Source organism: Microtus ochrogaster, unplaced genomic scaffold (assembly GCF_000317375.1).
Source record: "Microtus ochrogaster isolate Prairie Vole_2 unplaced genomic scaffold, MicOch1.0 UNK12, whole genome shotgun sequence".
NCBI lineage: Eukaryota > Metazoa > Chordata > Mammalia > Rodentia > Cricetidae > Microtus > Microtus ochrogaster.
The window spans coordinates 2832217-2841103 of NW_004949110.1; positions in this window are offsets into that span (position 1 = coordinate 2832217).

An 8887-nucleotide genomic window follows, 5' to 3' on the forward strand; every position below is an offset into this window, starting at 1 on the left:
TGATGGCTAAATGTGACTGGAAATTTGGAAGAAATCTCAATAGAATTCTTACATGTTACCTTGGAAATTGGGGTCTCTTCCTGGAGTCATTGGTCTCATTAATAAAATAATTTAATAATAGATTGAAAAGGAATCTGTAGGGTAATTTTATTAGATTTAAAAGAAAAACCCCAGAGCAAGCAAGCTGTAAATCCTGGCAGCTGCCTGGGGGAGGAAGATGGAGCAGAGAACAATGAAACCATGCAGTCGAGTTAAGCAGAGGTGGATGCCAACCACACAAAGAAGACCTGCAGCCACATGGTGACAGGCAGGTAAGCTTTAGAGAAAGTGAAAAAAAATCATGCTTAGAAAAAAGAGAGAAGAAAATGACAAGTTATGCTCTTCTGACTAATTCAGAAGCAGATGGCCTTGTGGCTCTGTGAGAAATTATGGGAAGGAAAAGTACATTGCCTACAATCAATCCACCCATTTCTTTAGTATAATTAAAGATGAATGCCCTTCATGTAGGGTGGTCCCTTGGTTCGATGATTGATGTGCACTCTTGGAATGTTTGGTTTCTACCCAGGCCAGAGATTCTATTCTCTGAACCCAAAATTTTTTTCCTAAATGAGTTTTTATTGCTCCTGCAAAATAAGGGTGTTGAACATTTTTTCAAATGGTCATGGTGTCTCTGCTCAGCAATAGAAATCCTAAAACTGTTCATCATACAATTTGTTAATTTCTTGATTTTTCAATTGTTGAATCATTCCTGTTTCTCCAAGACAAAGCCAATTTGTTGTGGTAGTTGACCTTGTTTACATATGTCTATGTTTGGGCTGGAAATACTTTATACAGGATTTTTTACCTGAATGTTCATCAGGGAATTTTTGTTGTTGTTGTAGTTGCTTTGTTTTTACCTGGGTATGGTATTAGAGCAATACTGGCTTTATAGGATTTTGGGGCCCTTCCTTCTGTTCCTTCTTTTTGTCCTCCCCTTCTTTCCTTCCTTCCTTCCTTCCTTCCTTCCTTCCTTCCTTCCTTCTTTTCTTTCTTTCTAAATAATTTAAGAATTGCAATTGTAAATCTTTAAAAGTCTGGTAAAATTCTACTATGAATCCATCTGGACCTGGACTTTTTTTCTTCAATCTTTCTATTAGTGATTGATCTCCTTATTTGTTAATAGTTTGATTAAATTATTGAACTATTGTTGGTCTATGATAGTAATTTGAAGAAATCTAGAAATTTGTCCATTTCTTTCAGATTTTTCTATCTTAATAAGATACAGGGTTTTTAAATCGGTCCTTATATATTCTGAATTTCATTGGTGTCTGTTGTAATGTTTCCCTATTCATAATTTCATATCTGATTGTGTTGGTTTGGTTATCTTTTTTTGGTTAATTGCACTAAGTGTCTGTCAACCTTTTTAATCTGCTGAAAAACAAACAAAGAAACAAACAAACATTTTTTTGGAATTCGATTTTTTGTTATCACTTTTTTTTGCTTTGTTTTGTTTTGATCTCGATAATTTCTGCTCTGCCTTTATTGTTTCTTCCCAAGCTCTTGGGTTTTTGTTTGTTTTTTACAAAATTCTTGATTTGCATCTTTAAGTCAGGATTTTTTGTTTGTGCATATTTTTAATTTTTAAAAAATATGTAGGTACTTAGAGCTCCAAATTTACCAATTATGTCTGTTTTAATGTGTTTCTGAGGTTTTTATGTGTTGCATTTTCACTTTCTTTTAGTACAGGGATTTTAAAAGTTTTTTTTTCTTGGTTTCTTCTTTGGCCTACTCATCATTTAGTAATGTTTAGGTAATGGAACCAGCCTAGATGTTGATCAACAGACAACAGACGAATGGGTAAGGGAAATTGCTACATATGCACAATGGAATTTCATTCAAATGTAAAGAAAAATAAAATCATAAGAAAACAGAAAAAAAAACTTGAAATCATTGCATTAAGCAAAGTGGTCCAAACTCAGAAAGGTAAATACTGAGTATTTTCATTCATATGTAGATTCTATATTATAATTTTTATTGCATGTGCACATGTGTGTGCCTATATGTGTGTTATAAAAGTGGAAAGGAGATTATAGAAAGGGGAAAAGTGTTAAGGGAAGGTTGGGAGAGAAAAAAGCAGAAGCAAATAAAGAGAATAAATGTGGTGTAAAAACAAAAGGTAGTCTAATGGAGGGGAGGGGACAGCAGGAGGTGGGATAAGAGGGTAGGGGTTGAGAAGTGGGAATGGAGGATCAGCCAAAACAAAGCCCATGCAAAAATGCCACCAGGAAACCCACTACTCATGTGCTAACTTAAAGAGAAAGAAATTAAAAATATTAAATGAAAAAGTAAAATAACTTTATGAGAAAGAACTTAGAGAATATTTAGTTAGGTTGCAAGCCCTGTTGGTCAACAGTAAAAACTACAAATAAGAAAGACCAAAGGAAGGAATGAAGGAATGAAAGAAAGAAGAGACAGACAGAAAAAAAATTGTCTCCTATTGTTTATGCTTGGAATAAATATTTGGTCATTATTATTTTTTAAAGTAATAGAAGGTTTAAAATTCTATCTTTCCTTAGTTTGTATTACAGTCTTAAAAATGAATGCTGTAAACTAACATAGACAATATGTTGGTCCAAAGGTTGGCAACAAGTGAAGATGCCTGCGGCTGAGCCTGATGGCCAGTGTCCAATGCCCAGGGCCCACATGGTAGAAGAGGAGAACTGACTCCTACAAGTTGTTCTCTGAGCTTCATGCAGGTGGTGTAGCATGTACACATCCACACAAAGCAAAGCAAATAAAAATTTAATAATTTCCTTAAAATAAACAATACAAAAGATCGTAAATCTCATGTTTTATTATTTAATGATATAGCAATATCAAGCACATCTTAAACTATAAACACGTTATCTAGATAAAGTTATTCAAATTATTTTCTAATCTAGGATCTTGAAATATCTTTAAAATCTCTACTATCCAATACTCAAATAGCATTTTTCTACCTTTTATTGAGGCATACTATAGATCTGAAAAACCCAGCATCGTGTAGGTATTTGAAGGGAGAGTCTGACTCATCTTGGAGTCTGGTAGTGTCTGGAATGCGATAGCAGCCTGGCCTTTGTGAGCTAGAGCAATGCCTCTAGTAAAGACGGTTCCATTCTGGTTAATGCTGTTCCATTCTGACAAGAGCAACACTTCTTACCTTTCCTGCCTTGCTGACTCCTGTGACCTTCCGATGATGACTATGTAACAGACTTGAATGGAATAAAGAGAAAAGGAGATTTTCCTACTTTTAGGATTCTTTTTTTTTGACATTTTTGCTGCATGACTGTTATAAATGTTATTTGTTTTGAGTTAGGTAATAAATATTCAGTGCCTAAAAGCTGAACAATTCAAATGAGCCATTAAAGTAATTCATTTCATAGTGTTTTCCATTTTATGGGTTTAAAGCTTTCATGGAAAAACTGAACCTTATTTAAAAACACACTCTAAGTGATCACATGACTTTTAGAGCTTATACCTGCATTTTTGGGTAGATGTTGATTATCCTTTGAACTTAGTGGTTTTGACTTTGGGGTAAAATTCACATTAATTATCTCTAAATTGTGATTTTTAGCAATCATATTAATGGCTACAAGAGAAAAGCAGAAGTGCCCCCATGCTTTAACAAGGCAACATTACAGTTATTTAGGAAAACACTGTGATTAAGTGCAAGATAAATTAGAGGGCAGCTTCCAAATGGCAGCTTTTTGGTGCTGGAGGGGTATGATGAGAAAGTCAGAGGACCTTAAAGAACAGATGTCTGCAAGGAGCTGGTGAGCCTTTCACGTGCCGTGAGCAAGAAAGCTGCATGCTCATTACAGTGAGGTTCACAAAGAATCAAATGGCTCTGAACTTCGCCATCTGTGCCTGGAATACGGAAAATTACACCTGATGTGAAGTACAGCTTTAGAAGCCTGTAATGTAATGGAAAGTATTCTGAAGGAAAGGCTCGGGCTTTCTGAGGTGGCGCGCATAGACTCAGCATTAATGGCCGCGCTACAGCGTTTTCTCAGTTGGTACACCTTTTCAAGCACGTGCTCCTTTTTAGTTCCATGGCAAAGGCATGTCCTGTAGTGTATGCCACAGTACTCATATTCCAGACTACGCATGGGTAGTGTCTGCATGACATATATCTGAATAATGGTCATTTGTCTAAGACCAAAGCTTTCTAACTTCTGTTATTTCATATCCTGTTCATAGTATCTTATAGTATCATTATTGAAAATTATTTTCATTACTGATGAATCTCTTTTTATTTGACATTAGATTATACTTCATTTCAGTGTGACATTTTTGAAGCACTCACCATAGGGCATCATAATGGAATTATGCAACTCAAACTGCTTTTGTAGCAAACAATGTAATCAATATATATAAATTCAGATCTGCTGGAATCAGGTTTGCAAGTATAAAGGTTAGTACACCACCAGCATGAAAGGAAATACTCAGTAGCAGTAGGTATGTAAAACAATGGTTTGTGCCACCAAGAGGGCTACTGGGGTTCGAGGCTCTAGGAAGTGATAAAATCCCATTGTTTGGGACTGTATGTAATGGTAACCTCAGTTTGAGATACCTCAATGTAAAAAGCACAGCTCTTATCTCAATAGGAGCCAAGTATGAATAGCCATAGCCTGTAAACACAGGTTCATAATTCACAAAATACCATCTTCCAACATGGTAGCAGTTCCATGAAGTTTGGATTGTAACAAAAGAAGTCATTATTATAAAAATCAATTTGTGGGAACAGCAGCTAGGTTTTAGAAAAGTGGGAAATCTCTGCTATAGGCCTTGGCTGCTATCTGATTCTTAGCTTCTGGGTTGACGGAAGCTAGTGGTCTCCTATACACTGCCAATAGATTTTCTTTAAGAGTTACAAGGATGGATATTATGGGAAACACAGTGGTGGGCAATGGATGACCATAATTAGAGCTAAAGGGAACCAAAGAACTTGGCTCTTGACCTGACACATTCCAGCTCTCCATAATCACAGACTTTCTATTTGCTTTTTTTCATCTTTTTGCTTTATGTGGGTTCTGGGAGTCAAACTCAAGTCTTCAGTCTTTTGAGGCAAGCACCTTTACTGCTGATGCATCGCAGAGGGTTTTTTTGTTTCTTGCTTTTCTTTTTTTTTTTAATTTTGCTTTTAGAGACATCCTCAACTGTTCTGGAACTTACTTTGCAGACCAGGCTAGCCTCTATCTCAGAGATCTCTCTGTCTCTGCCTCCTAAGTACTGGGATTAACAGCATTAACAGAATGTGCCATCACCAGCCCCCAGCTGCACAGAGGTTTTTATCTGTCAATCAGCATTGAGGGATCTTTAGTACAGGTGTGACTTTTTCTTTTAAATATCAATCCATAGTTGAATTCATCTAAATGTTTCATCCTAGGCCCTATTCTCCAGCCACAGTTTGATATCTGAGTTGAAAGGTGAGGAGGAAAGAGGTGAGGAGAGAGGAACCACTCTGTGATCTGACAGGGACTGTTTCCACTCTTCTCATGGAGACCAAGCTGTACCCTGCTGTAAGTGATTTTACACTGTATAAACAGACTCTGTCTTTTTTTTTCAGACTGTCTTTCCGTCATAGACTCCGTTCTTTTTAATTAACTAAGTATATTTAATTGACGTTTTTCACTTATTTTGCATACCGACTAGTTTCCCCTCCTCCCTCCCCCCACACCTCCCATCTAGCCCTCTTCCCACCCACTCCTTCTCTGTCTTCATTCAGAAGGGTAGACCTCCTATGGGCTTGAACAAAGACACATCAAGTTGAGACAGGACCCAGCTTCTCCTCCTGCATCAAGGCTGGGTAAAGTAATCCAGCATGGTGAAGAGGTTCCCCAAACCCAGCTAAGTACCAGGGACAGGTTCTGATCTCACTGCTAGGAGCCTTACAAATAAACCAAGCTACACAACTGTGACACACATGCAGAGGACCTAGGTGGGTCCTGTGAAAGCTCCCTAACTGTTGAGAGTCCATGAGCTCCAGGAGCTCAGGTCAGCTGTCTCTGTGGGTTTCCCCATCATGACCTTGACCTCCCTGGCTTATACAATTCCTCCTCTTTTTCTTCAGGAGGACTCCCAGAGCTCTGCCTGTTAGCAAGCTGTGGATCTCTGCATCTGCTTCCATTAGTTAATCGATAAAGGCTTTCTGATGACAATTAGAATAGTCGCCAATCTTACCACAGTAGGTGGTCGGTTCAGGTACCCTCTCCACTATTGCTAGGGATAGTAGCTGGTGTCATTCTTGTGGCTTCTTGGGAGTATCCCTGGCACCAGGTTTCTTCCTAATCCTGAAATGCCACTCCCCCATCAAGACAGGTAGACTCGATTTTGCAAGAAGTGTTTCCTTCCATGTTGCAGAGCGAGGATAATTGCATTTGATGGACTTGTAAACACTCTCATCCACCTGGCACTATACAACAAGCACAGAGTGATACTTAACTTATGCAGAAAAGCAGAGTTACCTGATAACTTTATAAAAAAATCTGGGACTAATAGAGCATAAGGAAAGGTTAAAATCATATCAGGAAACTGAGCCCAAGAACTTACTGAACTTCAGGCTGGGGAAAAGGTTAAGCTACCTCACTTGGATCCCATGAAGTGAAGGACCCAGACACTGCCATGGTGAGAGTCCCACAGTCCTCCCATCTGACCACTCAGTGTGTATATCAAAGGATAAATAGGCAGAGAGCTCCCAACTGTCCCAGGGACTTCAATAAGGCTCTGTGGCTATAGCCTACTTATACTGCCATTCATTCATCATCCTTTGTCTGTCTGTTCGGACCTGCCACCCAACTGTGCACCCATTCCTTCATCTGCATCTGGTACTGCTTTCCCCCTGTAGCTAGCACAGTCCCACACCTCACTACTGCAGCTCAACTCTGACCTTACATTCTGTCTCCATGGCAGCAGCATTTCCATAATGGAGTCTGGGTTCTCCATATTTCTCCTACAGAGACTTTCTCGCACCTCAGTTTCCCAGCCTCTGACTCTCAAGATTCTTTGAAACTCTTTAAACTCTGCTTCAGTCTCTTTAATCATTTTAGCTATTCTGCATCTGACACAAAAATGTTATATTTATGGTGTGATATGGAAAGTGTGGTCTGAGAGCTATTATTAGCTATTAAGATTGAAAAGAAGGAACATGCATTTAAATTTGGCTAGAGTCTTAGAATTTCTATTGATGCAATGAAATGCCATGACCGGAAGCAACTTGTAGAAGAAAGAGTTTATTCCATCATACAGGCAGTCCATCATCAAAAGAAGTCAGGGCGGGAACTTGAGGAAGGAACTGAAACAGCGATCATGGAGTAGTGCCGCTTATTCCCTTACTCTCATGGCTTGCTTAGCTTGCTTTCTTTTAGCATCCAAGACCACTAATCCAAGGGTGACATCACCCACATCAATCTCTAATTAAGAAAATTGATTACAGACTTATCTTCATGCCAATGTTATGGAGACATTTTCCTCAATTGAGAGTTCCTCTTCACAAATGTCTGTAGCTTGTGTCAAGTTGATGTCAAGCTAGTCAGCCCAATTGGCTGGCAGAAAAGTGGGCCTACTTGCCATATCCTATGAGTTAATTTTTGTTCAATAGATGCTGACACTGTTGAAGGACCCAAACAAGTTTGTCTATGTTTATAATGTAGTGTGTTCATGTACTGGCCTTTTAGTCAAGGCCTTCTCTTCATAGACCTGTTTACTTATTTGGTGTAAAGAAAAGAATCCTAAATCTTTACAGGATAAATGAAACTCGGGCTCTGGGTCCCTGAATTGGCTCAGTGACTTGAAGCCTTTTAACCAGAAGTCATCCCTGAAACTCAGTGTAAAGAGATGATAATTCACTGTTAAAAAGTTGTTCTTTGAGCCCCCCCCCCATACCTGTTGTAGCACACATGCAACCCCCTGCTAAATATAAAATTTTTAGGCCCTCTAAGAGTTCTATGGCAGTGGCTAAGAGATAGTTTTCTTAATGATTCATGATTGTGATGTGGCTTTCTTGCCAAACAAGACTAAGCTAGAATTCCCAGTCACTCCTCATATTCACAGCATATTTATGACACTTGAGATTTCTTAGCTTCAGGGCAATGTACCCCTGGGTCATACTTAATTAAGGAAACATGAAAACTGAAAACGAGAACCAGAAAGAAATCACTAGAAACTACTGTTGAACAAGAAAACATGACATTATCCCATGGCTAGTCACAGTTAGTGGAGTTTTAGTTATCTGTGTCAACAGACATGTTGACTGGGTCGACAGACATGTTGATATGACTGGACTTCAGTGAGACATGCTTGGATGGTAAATGCAGACACCACAAATGTCTGCTGCTGGGCTTGTGGGATGACTCACAGCACAGACAGCTCTGTCCCAATCATTTTGACTTGTCAGAAAACATCTGCTAGAATCATCTTCTCAGAATACCGTGCACGATTTGGCTCTTCTTTTGGTCCTGGCCTACTTTTTTTTTCTTTTTAACTTGGCTCAGTTAGTTTTCTGTCTGACATCATTTTCCAGTGTACATGGACTTCACAACTCATATCTACTTAGGGAAGATCCCACATAAAGTGACTAAAGCATGTAATTAAGATTTGAGCAATGATATTTAGTCTGAAAGTGTTGGTTAGGAACAACGATTTCTTATAGAAAACTATATGCTTATTTATCTCTAATGAAGCATAAGAAATGAAAGTAAATTTCTAAAAAAGATCACAACAAAAATCAACCCATGCTTGCTGTTTTAAGTAACTAGCTTTGCTGGCTGAGGATTTGATATGCTAGGCAGCTCATTTTATTTTCTCTTACTGGCTGAAAAGGCATTCGATCTTTAGTGTTTAGTGTGTGTGTGAGAGAGAGACTATATAT